General features: G+C 47.9%; 1 long non-coding RNA gene across 1 annotated transcript; it reads left to right on the top strand.

Annotated features, from left to right (window-relative positions):
* Window positions 1-9,466: 9,466 nt before the first annotated feature.
* Window positions 9,467-10,669, top strand: LOC139355660 (uncharacterized). The gene is made up of 2 exons (XR_011606477.1): window positions 9,467-10,317; window positions 10,467-10,669. It is a non-coding gene; the product is annotated as an uncharacterized lncRNA (long non-coding RNA).
* Window positions 10,670-15,178: the final 4,509 nt, after the last annotated feature.

Below are 15,178 nucleotides of genomic sequence, written 5' to 3' on the forward strand. Positions count from 1 at the left end.
CGTGGCAACCAACTTCCCTGGTGAGGTCTGGGGGATCCCAGTGTAGGATCCTCCATCAGGTCTGCTCGCACACTACCAAGGCTGCTCAGAATGAACAGCTGCCCGTGGGGATTGGGGAGCAGCAGAGCCAGGCCAAGGGCTATGGTGGGCAGTCTTTCTTGTCTATCAAGACAAGCATCCAGGGAGGATAGGTTGGGAGCCAAGAGCACAGAGCTGTGGCACGGGGACAGCGGAGGCAGATGGTCACTGTCTCCCTCACACCTGGCTTCTCTGTGAAGGACACTCTAGACACAAGTCTTGGTGTCCACCTCCAAGAGCCAAGTAGGGAAGGCAATGAAGAGCCCAGGGCCCCATATCAGGAAGCGTGGATTCTGCGGCAGACTGCAGGACCTGCGGAGCTCAGGGAAAGGAGCTCGGTGTGCCCTGAGAAGGCTTTGTGGAGGGCTGCTTTGAGGGAGGAGGGTTGCAGGAGGAAAGGACTTTGGCTGGGCCTGGAAAGAAGATAAATACATTAACAAGTGAAAAGAAGGGGGAGCTCAGAATGTGAGGACCACGAAGCTTAACTCTCAGGCAGCAAAAGTCACTGGATTTTGACAAGAGGGTGGGGAGAAGGCAGTAACCTGAGAGTTGGGGAGAAGGCAGTAACTGATGGCAGAATGTAAGGACGTAGACTGGCCTCTGTGTCAAGGACAGATGGCACTGAAGGTGGGGACAGGGTGATAGACATTGCAGGGGTGTGTGCCGCAGGGTCAGGAAGGTGGCTGAAGCGAGATGTGTGACGGCAGCATATTTAAGGTGACAGGGCTGATGTGGGGGCCAGGAAGGGAAGAGTCGCTGACCCTGGTGGAATGAGGATCTCCTGATGTTCCCGGCACAAGACTGCCGTGTGGTGTGGCGAGAGCCAGCATGAGAAACGAATTCTCACCACAACAGGCCCGTCCGTGAGAACAGAGTCAGGTTTATGCTACTTAAGGATTGGCTTCCTTCTTTCTCCTCCAACACAGCCTGCCCTTCCTCCTCCATTTGGGACTTGGTGCCATCGCCCACACAGAAACTCAGGCCAGAAAGCTGGGAGTGGCTCTAGCCCGCCCAGCCCTCCCCATCCCATATCCCAGCCGTATCCAGGCCATACCCTCATCTCCACAGCCACGGGCCCTGCGCTGCTTCCACTCCCATACTCTCCCCTGTGCCTCCTTCTGGCCTCCCTCCCATTTGTCTGTCCTGTTGCCACCAGAGAGATCTTTCCATGATACAAACCGTGTCATGCCATTCTCAAGCTTAAGATCCCTCGGGTGGGCACCTGAATCAACCACGATCTGACGTCAGGCCTTTTTCCTCCTCTCTGCCCTCCCAGGAGCATGTCTGCCTCCTCTCCCCACCTGGAAACAGCCAGTTGTCCTCTACAGATACTGGCAGTATTTTGAGGGGAAAGGATCAGCAGGAAATCTAAACTGCACATTCACAGATCACACTCCTGGTGCAGCCTCGCAACTTAGGTGACTCACAGGCGCTTCAGACCTAACATGCCCAAAGCCAAGCCTTTCATTCCTCACCCCTACACCCTGTCCCAAGCCTGCCCCTCCTCTAGGTAAATGGCACCCCCACCCAGAAGTTCAAACAAGAACCCTGATTCCTCCTTTTCTGTCTTCACACCCCTACATCCAAACCATATTCCCATCTCACATTTCCCAATTCTCTCCATCCCCACTGTCCCCACCATGCCTAAGCCACCACCGTCTCCAGCCTGGACACTGAGATAGCTTAGCGACTAGTCCCCTGGCTTCCATACGCACTTATTGTCCACAGTCAAGACTTCTTTATTCTTTAGCATCTTACATTTTATTTCCTTTTTGAGGTGATGACAAATTTACATGGAATAAAATTCAAATGATGATAAGGGCCTAGTATCCAGAGTATATAGAGAACTCTGACAGCTTACCAACAAAAAGACAAGGACGCCAACCAAAAAATGGGCAAAAGATCTGAGCAGACATTTCTCCAAAGACATACAAATGTACAATAAGCATAGGAAAAGATGCTCAAGGCCACTAATCATAAGGGAAATGCAACTCAGAACCATGAGATACCATCTCCTACCCATTAGGACATCCACTATCCAAAAACCAAACAAATAGCAAGTGTTGGTGAGGATGTGGAGAAATCAGAACCTTGATAGGAGTGTAAAACAATGCAGCCGCTTTGGAACATAGTTCAGCATTTCCTCCAAAAGTCAAGCATGAAATTACCATATGATCCAGCAACTCCACTTCTAGGTGTATAGCCAAAAACCAAATACACAGACATGCACATTCCTAGCAGTGCTAATCCACATAGCCATAAGGTGGAAATAGCTTAGATGTCCATCAATGAATTAATGGATGCACAAATTAGGGTGTATTCATACAGTGGAATATTATTCAGCCATAAAAAGAAATGAAGTACCAATATATGCCACAACATGAATGAACCTTGAAAGCATTATGCTAAGTGAAAGAGGCCAGATGAAACAGGTCAGGTATTGTATGATTCCATTTATATGAAATACCCAGAATAGGCAAATCCACAGAGACGAAAAGCAGACTGGTGGTTGCCAGCATTTGAGGGAGGGAGGGAGAAGAGGGAATGGGGAGTCACTGCTTAATGGGTATAGGGTTTCATTTTGGGGTGATGAAAATGTTTTGGAACGACAGAGGTGGTGGTGCATGACATTTTGAACGCACTAAATGCCACTCAATTAAATGTTGAAAAAAAATTCAAATAGTGGGAAGGAGGACATGGTGAAAAGTCTGCCTCCCACTTCTGGGGTCCGGCCACCCATTTCCTCTCTTCCGGAGTAGCCGGTATGCAGTGTTGTACCTTACATCCTTCCTGAGGTGCTCCATACATATACATCTGTGGCAGCCATGGAGTGGCGGCACACACCTGTCTTCAAGAAAGAACCTACAGTGAGGAGTGTCAGCTGACAGCCTCTGGCTGCTGCACTTAGAAACCCACCACAGTGGTCACACTGAGGCCACATTCTCCCCAGGTTGCTCCCAGCCAGTGACAGCCCAGCGGAAGGCCTTGAGCAGGGCCAGTTCTGCCTGACCAGGACTCCTTTAATGATACTCTTGGCTCTATGGCTGAGATATACTCTAGAGCTGCACTGCAGTCTGAGGCTCTTCCTACCCCATCCTCCTTCTTTCTCCCAATCCTTTTCCAGGCTTCAGACCAACCTTGGGATCTAAGAGCTCTTCCTGCCCTACTGCTTGCCCCCTCTCCCCTGTTTCCTGCATGGTCATTTCCCCCAATAAATCTTTTGCATTTCTAATTCCAACCTAGTATTTGCTTCCTAGAGGACCCAATGGGCACACAAGCAAACACACACACACACACATCCTCTACTTATACAAATGATATATACACTATACACATGGTTTTAAGAATTGACTATATGTATATGTCAGAGACTGACTAGTATCAGTACATAAAGAGCTCACTCAATCCGTACAGCTGCCCAGCAGCACGTTGTGTGGATAAACAATGTATGTTTATCCAAATCCTCACTGGTTGATATTGTTAGATTTAGTCCTTCATTGATATTTAGGTCTTTTCCAATCTTTTGTAGTTATACACAATGTTGCAATGAGTAACTTTCCATATATTGATTTCAAAACATACTGCATGCAGGCAGGAAAAATTCATGAAAGAAAAGTTGCTGGGTTGAAGGGTATGTGCATTTTTTATTCTGATAAATACTGCCGCATTTCTCCCCTTAGGGTCTGCATCAGTTTATACTTCCACAGCAATAGATGAGTCTGTCTGTTTCCCACATCTCTGTGTGTTTCAAACTTTAATCTTTGCAATTCTGATGGGTGGGGAGACATTGTTTTCAAAACAGAAGTCAAATCATGTCACTCTCTTGCTTGAAATTTCTCAGGGGCTGTTCATCTATTGCATAACATCCTATTTCCCTGTCCATGCCCACACCTCACTCTCCAACTCACCCATTTCCTCCTCCATTGAATATTTGCTTTTTCCTTAAACACACCAAGTTCATCCCCAACTCAGGGCCGGCACACAAGTTGCCCTACCACCTGGAATGCATCTCTAAGCCCTTCAGGTCTTAGCTTCAATGGTGCCTCATTACAGAGGGCTCCTGGAACACCTTTAAAACTTGATATCCATATTGTGCCTTATTATTGCAGACTGTCAGTTGCCTTTGCATCATTTATCACAATTAGAAATTGCTTGTATGGTTTTCTTTCCCGCTAGATTTTCACAGTGTCTGGCTCATCTTGAGTGCTCAATAAGAACTTCCTCAAAAAATGTATGAATAAATAAATGACTGAATACATCTCCCTAGACTTGCAATGACATCAAGCTTTTCCCATATTCTCTCGAATTCCATTGTCTGTCCACAAATACCTTGTGCTTCTGAAGCTGTAAGATGCATTATTCCCCCAGGTGGCTGCATTTTTCAGGAGTTTTTAGCCAGCTAATACACTTTCAGATCCTTCTGAAGGCAAAATATGACTCACAGAGAGGTCACAGCTGACACAGGTGTGTGCACTGAAGCAGATTAGAGGCCCGTCAAAGACTTTCTATAGTTGCCATAGCAGAGTTCAGGCTGCAACATGCCGTCTCAGGAAAAAAGAGACAGATTCCTGGTCTCACCTGGGCCAATAAAATCTTTTAGGTGGATCTACTGCTTTATACAGAGTTTTAAGCCAAGAGTCAAAGCAAGATGCAACTGGAAGATCTTCAAGGTTACACTTCCCATGGAAAACATACAGCACCTGAGTTTATCACATCAGTGTTTTGAGTTGAATTGTGTATCCCTCCCCATCTCCAAATTTATATGTTGAAGTTCTAACCCCCAGTGCTTCAGAATAAGACTTTATTTAAAGAAAACAGTCAGCTGGGTGCGGTGGCTCATGTCTGTAATTCCAATACTTTGGGAGACTGAGGCGGGAGGATCGCTTGAGCCCAGAAGTTCGAGCCCAGCCTAAGCAACATAGGGACACCTCAACTCTACAAAAATAGAAAATGAAAACATTAGCTGGGTGTGGCGGTGTGTGCCTGTAGTCCCAGCTACTCAGGAAGATGATGTAGGAGGATTCCTTGAGCCCAGAAGGTTGAGGCTGCAATGAGTCATGATCATGCCACCGCACTTCAGCCTGGGTGACTGAGTGAGACCCTGAAGAAAAGGAAGGAAGGAAGAAAGAAAGAGAGAAAAGGAAGGAAGGAAGAAACAGAGAAAAGGAAGGAAGGAAGGAAGGAAGGAAGGAAGGAAGGAAGGAAGGAAGGAAGGAAGGAAGGAAGGAAGGGAGGGAGGGAGGGAGGGAGGGAGGGAGGGAGGGAGGGAGGGAGGGAGGGAAAACAGTTTTTGCAGGTGCAATTAGTTTAGTTAAGACAAAGATGAAGTAATACTGAGGCAGGGTGGGCCCTAATCCAATAGGAATGTTATCTCTATAAAAAGAGGACATTTGGACACAGAAAAACACAGGGAGGATGCCATGTGAAGATAAAGGCAGAGATCCACTAGCCAAGAAATGCCAAAGATTGCCAGCGAGGCACCAGAAGCTAGGGGAAAGCATGGACAGGTTCTTTCCCACAGTCCTCAGAAAGAACCAACCCTGCTGACACCTTGATCATGAACTCCTAGCCTCCAAAACTGAGAGACAATACATCTCTGTTGTTTAAGCCACTCAGCGTGTGGTACATTGTTACGGCAGCCCTAGCAAACTCACACAACCGACAATCATGCTAGGCCAACATGGACAACTGTATTCTGTATGCCAAGGGTAAATGTGTCCATTTGCCACCTAAATAACCTCAATCACAGCTGTTTCCTTGTTGAAGTGGTGGAAAGAATGTGGGACTTGGATTGGGGGGTCCTGGCACATCCTCTCTCTGGCTCAGTGAAGTGAGGGGGTTAGACTAGATGATCTCCCAACCTCCTCCCACATCAACACCCTTTCCCCCCATGGGCATAGTTACAACAGTTTCCACCAGGCTTAGAGAGAGGAGAGCCAAAGAAGTTTCAACCAGCAATTTAGATCTCAGAGGGAGGGCAGAGGAGATGCCCTGCAGTCGAACTTTGGTAACTGTACCCTACATGCTTTTCCTTTCTATCCTTCTCTGCTAACAGAACCTCTCTGTTGGCCAGGCTCCATGGTTCATGCCTGTAATCCCAGCACATTGGGAGGCCAAGGTGGGAGGATCACTTGAGCCCAGGGATTTGCGATTAGCCTGGGCAACATGGTGAAAAACCATCTCTACAAAAAATACAAAAAAATTAGGTGAGGTGCCTGTAATCCCAACACTTTGGGAGTCTGAGGCAGGTGGATCACGAGGTCAGGAGATCAAGACCATCCTGGTTAACAAGGTGAAACCCCGTCTCTACTAAAACTACAAAAAATTAGCTGGGCATGGTGGCGGGCGCCTGTAGTCACAGCTACTCGGGAGGCTGAGGCAGAAGAATGGCGTGAACCCAGGAGGCAGAGCTTGCAGTGAGCCGAGATCGTGCCACAGCACTTCAGCCTGGGGGACAGAGTGAGACTTTATCTCAAAAAAAAAAAAAAAAAAAACCGGCAGGGCGTGGTGCCTCACGCCTGTAATCTCAGCACTTTGGGAGGCCATGGTGGGTGGATCACTTGAGATCAGGAATTTGAGACCAGCTTTGCCAACATGGCAAAACCCTGTCTCTACTAAAAATACAAAGATTAGCTGGGCGTGGTGGTGCACACCTGTAATCCCAGCTACGAGGGAGGCTGAGTGAGGCAGGAGATTTGCTTGAACCCAGGGGGCAGAGGTTGCAGTGAGCTGAGATTGAGCCACTGCACTCCAGCCTGGGTGACAGAGCGAGACTCCGTCTCAAAAAGTAAAAAAAAAAAGAACAAAATACATGTAGAAGTCCCTTGACTACCTTCCTACCCCGTCTTCCTTTTGTTCCTCAGAAGCAACATTCATAGATTTTTATATATATATTTACATTTATATTTTTAGATAGCAGGCAAATACTTCTCCCTCTTGATTCACTTATTTCCCACTATAGTAAGTGAATGTTTTGGATCACTTACTCCTCCCCTTCCTTCGGTTTCTATCCTTCCAATTGTTTATCAATTTTTTTGTTAAATCCACATGTAGCATTTTCATTATGATGAGAACGTAAACATTGTTTACTGCTGAGCCAAGTAGTGAAAGGATAGTACATTTCAACATTTTCTTCTTCCTGGAGTTGATAATTCCTCCATGTTTTGCTTTTGCTTTGTTTTCTCTAAACATCTGAGTCTTTCCATATTTCTGAGAAGCCTGCAAATCAACATTTTATACAATTTTTGACATCTCAAACCTGGCTACAATCATTCCATTGTTTCCCTGGAGAAATTCTTCCCAGAACCCTGCAATGCTCTGCTCTGACCTGGACTAGCTCGTTCTAGAGCCTGTCCATAGCTTCATCCTGGAACCTCCCTGTGCCTCTCCCCTTTGTTAGATTAGAAGCCTTCTGGCTGGGTGAGGTGGCTCAGGCCTGTAATCCCGGCATTTTGGGAGGCCAAGATGGGCAGATCATATGAGGTCAGGAGTTCGAGACCAGACTGGCCAATATGGTGAAACCCTGTCTTTACTAAAAATACAAATAATCAGCCCAGCATGGTGGCGGGCACCTGTAGTCCCACCTACTCGGGAGGCTGAGGAAGGAGAATCCCTTGAACCAGGAAGGCAGAGGTTGTAGTGAGCCAAGATCACGCCACTATACTGCAGCCTGGTAACAGAGCTAGACTCTGTCTCAAAAAAAAAAAAAAGTTAGAAACCTTCTTTTTTCGTGGTACAGCATCTTCCAGTAGCTTCCCAATAAAGGATACACTGGATGTAATTTTTTTTGTATTTTGCAAATGTCTTTATGGATTGGCAGTGACTGATACTATCAATCATATTTGATTGATAGTGTGGCTGGAAATAGAATTTTAGGACAAAAATAAACATCCCTGGGGATATTGCAGGCATTTTTCTGATGTACTCTAGCTTCCCATGCTGCTATCGGGAAGTCCAGTGTCATTCCAATTCTTGATCCTTTCTGTGTAAGTGTTTTAGTTCTCTTTATGAAAACTCTTACTATCTTTTTTCCATCTCTAGGAGTCCTGCAATATCCCAACTGTGTATCTTGGTATGGGGCTGTCATCAGATATTACCTTGGGCATTTGGAGCATTTCAGTTGAAGATCTGTATTCTTCTACGGCTTTCTTTTTTTTTTTTTTTTTTTCTAAATAATTTTCTTACCACCATGTTCTCTGTTTTGTCTTTCTAAAACTACCTATTGGATATCGCACCTCCTGAATTGCTCTTATGATTTCTTATCTTTTTTTTTTTTTTCTCCTATTGCCCTTCTTTGCTTTACTTTCAGGGAAATTTCCTAAACTTTATCTTCCAACACTGTATGGAATTTTTGAAATTTTAGCTCTCATATTTTTAACTTCCTGGAACTCCTTCTTGCCCTACTTGTTCCTTTTTCATCACATCCTGTGGATGTAACATCTTCCCTTCTACCTCTAAAGATATTAATTATAATTTATCTTCAGCTTCCCCTGCTTTTTCATTATTTCTACTGACTTCATTAGATGCTTTTGTTTCCCTGTTCGATTATTTTATTCTCTGTGATGTTGGACACTTTATTCCGTGATGATCCCTGACTGCCCCTCAAATTTAAGGAGGCCCTGAAGAGCTGAGAGCTGATTGGAAGTTCTGCGTGCATGGACAGGATTTTATTCCAGGGTGATCAGATAGATAATGGGCTTTTTTGCTAGGAGCCTCCAAACGTCTCTTTCTGTATATACCTACTATGTGCCCACAATAAAACGTTTTAAAATGTCAATATACGTATGGGCAGCTCCTGCCGGGGATGGGCTTTTTTTTTTTTTTTTTTTTTTTTGTGAGTGGGTCCAGTTTTTGCAGAAAAGAAATCCTTCAATTTCCTGTCCCTGTTGTTCTGAGGCTAGGTCAGGGGAAGTGCTCACTCATTATGCAAACTCACCCCCTCCCTCCGAACCTGGTGTTATTAGCATCAAGTCTTTTTGGTCCAATTTCTCTAGAAAATAAACTTCCTCTCCTGCAGGCGAGGGTAGGGTTTGAGATCTGCAAGTCTATCTGCCTGTTGTAAATACTCGTAAAGACTTCTAAACAATGCCTCTGTGTTCACCTTACTCCCCTCCACAGCAGCTAATGCTCCAGTCCTTGAGACCTACCGAGGTTCTATGGGCCATAGCAACTGGCCTCTCCGATGTAGGCCACCCCTGCTCCTAGGCGCTCAGCTTGGACCTCCCTCTTCTCTGCTCATGCCTTCACCTTCCACCATCTTCCTATAGTGTGGTTATGGGTCACATAGTCTCCCAGCAGAGATGAGACTTTGGACGAGAGGGTGGAATTGCTGTACCCCACCATCTTGAAATTCACACTCCAAGGAGTCTTTCAATTGGTGTTGGGGAAAACTGCCTTTTGTGCCACCCTCAAATCAGCAAACACTGGTGGAGCATCTCAAAGGGCTCTGAACTCTGTAATAACAACAATAAGCATTTGGTAGCACCTGCTACGTGCCAAATATTTTTCATACATTATCTTTAATCCTCATCTCAATCTACCAAGGGGGGATGATCCCTCTTTTACAGATGAGGAGACTGAGGCCCAGCAAGGCAAAATTGTCTGTCCCAGTTTATCCCTTTGATAAGAGCCGCATTTGAATCCAGGTCTCTCTGGCCCCAAGTTGCCTATGGCAACCAAAGCCTTCCACGTCTACCTCCAGTCACTCAGTGGTGGCCTTCCACCAAATCTTGGTTCATCGGTCATGTCCAACACACCGGTATGTGCTTCCGTGCTTAGAAAGGGAAGCCAGGCAAGATAAGCCTCCCTGGTACGCCTGTGGTCCCGTTTCCTGGTTCTCATCCTGCCGTCTTTCAAGGTGAGCCTTCCAGGTAAGGGGCTGGGCCTGGTATCCGCAGCATGCAGCTGGGAGCTGATTTTCAAAGAACCCGGTGCAGCAGGAAGACCGAGGAGACAGCCGCCTCCCCTGCTCGACTCCTGCTGACTGTGGAACTGAGCTGGAGCCGCGTAGCCATGGTGACGGTGGCAGTCGGCTGACAGCCCGGGAGGGGGTCGGGGAGAGGGAAGAGGGAGCCAGAAGCCGGGCGGAGGCCTCCTGCCGGGGATGGGCAAACGGGTTTCTGGAAACCGCTCCTGGGGGAGGGGCACGTGGGGAGGGAGCGCTCCCCTCCCCGCGAAGCCGGGCACCCTGCCGCGCCGCCCACCTGCCTTCCCCGCCTCCTCCCCTGACTCACCACGCAGGTGGGTGACTCACAGCACCTGCGGTGTAAGCGGGGCCGAGGCGGGCAGGGAAGCCTCCTGCTGGGGCGCTTGGCCTCGGGAGTGGGGAGGGGAGAGAAGGTGATGCTGAGGGCGACTCTCCTGCCTTCTGTCCCTGTCCCTGCCCCCAGCACCGCCATCTCTTCGCCCACGTGCCCCCCTGGGACGCCCTTATCCGTGGACACTGCTTGACAAGGAGGGCGGAGGGGCCTCAGCCCATCACTTGCAAGGTACTGGGCGCCCCAAGACCGTCCAGTGTGCCCTGAAGGCCACTCCCGCTCCAGTCTCTCGCCGGCTTCCCCAGGCTCCCAGCATAAACACGAACTTGACTCCAGTCCTGTCTCCTGCCTGGTCACCTGACCTCTCTGCCCTGGGCCACCCTGGTGGTCTTCCCATTTCCTGGGCTCTCCCTCACAGCCATTGCCCAGGCCCTCTTCTCCACCTGGGATGCCCTCACTTCCATCCTGCGTTTGCCCCTTCAGGTATAAGCCCAAACATCGCTTTTCCAGGACAGCCTGTCCTATTCCCACCCCACCCAGGCGGGTCACCTCGGTCACTCCAGTCACTCCGCCCTGCAGGACCCAGGAACTCTTTGTAGCATTCCTCTCAGCTGCTATGTCTTGGCAGGAGGCCTCTCCTCCCCGCTGGACTGGAAGGGCCAGGAGGGCAGAGCCAGGCCTCCTCTCTGCACCTTGGATTCCCCAAATTTTGTACAATGTCTGGCAGAAGATCCTCACTCAAAAAATGTTGGAAGGGAGGAAAGAAAAGAGGGAAGGAGGAAGGAGGGAGGGAGAGAGGGAAAAAGGAAGAAAGGGAGAAAGGAGACATCATTTTGCCCTTCTGGGCAAGGAGCTGATGGAGTGTGCCGCCTTGCACCTGCCCCAGCTGGGAGGTAGAAACCAAAGTGGTGCTTCCCCTCCCCTGCTGCTCTTCCAGCTGACCAGGGGCTAAGGTGATGGTGAAAATACTATGAGTATTAAGGGCTGTGGGCTTCTCGAATTGAACAATCATTTGTTCTGCTTTCAAAAATGCATTTCATGAAGGTAGGAGCAGCTAGTACTGCTAGCATGAAAGGAAGCGTTCTTGAGTCCCCTGCCTTGCGTGGGGGACCTGCCATCTGGCTCACATTCAGAGCGTTTGCTTTCTTTCCTGCAAGCACCGGCCCTGATTCTCATGTCCCCCCAGCTGTCTGGTTTCCTCAAAGTCATGTGCCCCCCTAAAGGCCATAGGAAAAGTGCTTGTGGAAAAGACACTGAGCCCCTACTGGGGCCAAATTCCCCAAAGGCAGGAGATTGGGTTTCTAGCTGGAGGGTATGGAGCAGAGTGGAGTTTAGAAGGCCCTTCCCTGAAATTGATAGAGAAGCCGGTTCCTGCTCAGCCCTGCAGTCCCAGCCCAGTCCTTGCAAGGGGCTCCAGGGAGTGAGTGAAATCTGATAAAGCCAGCCAGGATAAGATAGAAGGAAGGTTGTTTATACACCGGCCCTTCAATACCAGGTGGGGCTGCTGTTTTGGAGGCCAAAGAACATCCATTGGAATAGGAGAAGTCCTGTTAGAAACCAGAGGAAGACAGAGTAACCCAACTGTCATTTTCTTGAATTTATGTTATTATTTTTAGTTTTGATTTTTCAAAATGGGTCTTGCTCTGTTGCCCAGGCTGGAGTGCAGTGGTGCAATCAAGGCTCACTGCAGCCTCGACCTCTCAGACTCATGTGATCTTCCTGCCTCAGCCCTCTGAGTAGCTGAGACCACAGGTACCTGCCACAACACCCAGCTAATTTTATTTTATTTTATTTTTTGTAGATGGAGGTCTGACTATGTTGTCCAGGCTAGTCTCAAACTCCTGGACTCGAGCTATCTTCCTGCCTTGGCCTCTCAAAATGCTAGGATTACAGGCATGAGCTACCACACCCGGCCTTGAATTTATTTTAAATGGGCTTTGAGTCAGTCCTACCAGAGAAAGGTGTCTAAATGTATAATGCAAGTCAAATGCATTCTCTAGCCATGTGACTTAGTAAAGCATTTTTCTTCTCTGCTTCATAAACCACCCTGAAGCCAACTCAGATGATCCACTGAGACTCCTTTAATAAATATGTGGGGAGTGAATTAATGAAATAATGTCTTCTCTCATGAACTTGGGAATCAAAAAGCTGAGTTTTAAGTATTGATTCTAGCATTTTCTGACTTCCCGTCTCTATAAAATGGAGTCTACACATAGGATCGTCCCCAGCGTGGCACCTGATTCCTAGAAGGCGGGAGTTGGCTAAAGGTCGGTCACTGTGCCACCCCGTTCCCCACCTCCCAGTGGGCGTTAGGAGGGCTGCTGCAGGTGTTTAGAGACTGGTACATTGTATGTGCCTCTGAAAGAAAACTCCTGGCTTGTTGAGAATGATTCGGGAAGCCAGATGTTGCTCCTTTACCCAAAACTTTGTTCCTGGGCCTTGAGTGCTTCCGCCTCTGACTCACAGAGCACTTCTATGTGAAACCGTGGCTCAGATAAAGCAACACTGGTTCCAGAAGGGGCAGAGGGATCGGGGAGCCTGTGAGCAGAGGAGAGGATCAGAACAGAAAGGGGAGTACCCTGCCCATCGGCCAGCCCTAGAAACAATTATTAAACAAAGTCCCATAAAACCGCAACGTCAAGATTGCAAGGACCTTGGCGGTGACTTGCTCCAGGCTCCTGTTTAATATAAAAGGAAGCAGGTTCAGGGAGTGAGGTGAACCTCCCAGGAGTATCCAGACAGCAGGTGGTGGAGCTGGGACAAGTGCCCAGTTCTGCCACCAGGGAAAGCTTGCCTTGGGACCTTGATCCGCCCATTGTAAGCTCATTCTGTGCCATAGGGCACTGCTCATTCCCTCCAAGGGTTAACAGAGAACAGAGATGGAAGGATCAGTTCTAACTCTTCAAGTTCTGTTTAATTAGTATGTTTCTTTGTTTTTAATATTAGCCAGAGATAATCATTCATTTATAGACCTCTTGAGACTCAGCCAATGTGCCAAAGGTCTTGATGACATTGCCAATAGATATTGTGATCTGAAGGAATTCCATGGTCTCCCAGGACTGAGCACGTAGCATCCCACACATGTCCACCCCTGCCTCCCTGCAAAGGCCCAAGAGGGGATCTCTCACGTGACTGATCTCTCTCACTGAGGGGCAGCGGCAAGCTTAAGTCTCCCGGGAATACCCTGAAACAAACCACTATCCAGTGACACTGTGGAGGAAGCAGAGTAAGGCTGGGCAGACCAGGGAGAGATCCACAGGGTTAGGGTTCTCTGCCCGCTAGAGTGGGAGCAGGACCCTTTGGGTTCCCCCAGCCCCATGATTTAAATCCATGGAAAATTTGTATTTTGGGGGTCCTAAAAGAGATGATATGGCCTCCAAGGAAGTAACCTTCAGCCCAGGGTCAGAGAAAGGGTACTGTTACCCTACCCGAGGGTTATACCACTATCCCAGGCTTCTAAGACCCCAGAAAGTGCCAAGGGTAAGGGGTGGCAGGTAGGCGAGGACAAGAGGCTGGGTTCCTAGGGGCCAGGCCACAGCTGTCCATGGAGGCACGGAGCTGGATTTAGGTGGCACAGCCTGGCTAAGGCAACTGAGCATGGAGAGTGAGACTCTGCTCAAAACACTCCCAGGGCTCCTTTCAGGCTCTGCTGAGACATGAGGGCTGGGTGGCTGGCGACTTCAGGGAAGGTGGGGCGGGGCAACACAGGGGGCAGCAGGAGTGGACCAAACTGTAACCACGGGCACTGCTTATAGAATGTAGACAGTCCATGTTCAGGGCATATACCCAGGAATAAGACTACCTAGGTTCATATCTCAGATCCTTCACTTTCTAGATAGTAATAGGAATTAGGCAGATGCCTAAACCTTAGTTTTCTCAATTGAAAAAAAAAAGGGATAGTAATACCCACCTAATATTGTTGATTAAATATCAGATCTATGAAGGACCTGTTGCAGTGTCTGGCACGTTATAGTTAAGTGCTTATGTTAGTTATCTATTGCTGCAAACATGTTACCCCCAAACTTAGTGATTTAAACAACAAGCAGTTGTCTCACATTATTCATATGGGTCAGGAATCTGGACACAGCTCAGCTTCTGGTTCAAAGTCTCTCATGAGATTGTAGTCAAGCAACTGGTCAAGTGGTCCCATTTGAAGGCTTGGCTGGAACTGGGAAGGGGTGCATCTAAGCTCACCACATGGATGCTGGCAGGCCTCCGTCCTCACCATGTTGTCCTCCACACAGGGCTTCCTCACAACATGGCAGCTGGCTTTGTTTGGAGCACACAATTCAAGAGAGAGCAAGCGAAAATGCCAGGAAGGAAGTCACACTCTTTTTTTAAAATCTATTCTCAGAAGGAATATCCCATTACTTCTGATACATTGTATGCATTGAAAGTGAATCAGTAATTCCAGACCACACTCAAGGAGAGGGGTTACATAAGGCATGAAGAACAGGAGGCAGAGATCACCAGGGGCCATCTTACAGAATGACTCCCACAATGTTTAATCAACGCTATTTTTATTATTCCATTTGTGTATCTTATTCCCCAAATTATTCTCCATTAATGCTGCTACTAATTTCCACTTCTGTGTTTTGCTGGTGCTGTTCCTTCTGCCAGGAAAGTCTTCCTCTAAATATCTGTGGTTTCCAATCCTACACATCCTTTAAGGCCACACTCAAATGCCACTTCCATGAAGCTTTGCAAATTGCCCCCTTGCAGGAAGCACTTTCCTTCTCTGATGTCCAAAAGGGAAGAGTTTGATAAGGGAATAAGGGAAAGTGACAAATCCAGCCTATTGGATTTAGGCCCACTGGGTCCATGAAGGCACCGACTCTGTGAGA

The sequence above is a fragment of the Macaca nemestrina genome, chromosome 8 (genome assembly GCF_043159975.1).
Source record: "Macaca nemestrina isolate mMacNem1 chromosome 8, mMacNem.hap1, whole genome shotgun sequence".
NCBI classification, from domain to species: domain Eukaryota; kingdom Metazoa; phylum Chordata; class Mammalia; order Primates; family Cercopithecidae; genus Macaca; species Macaca nemestrina.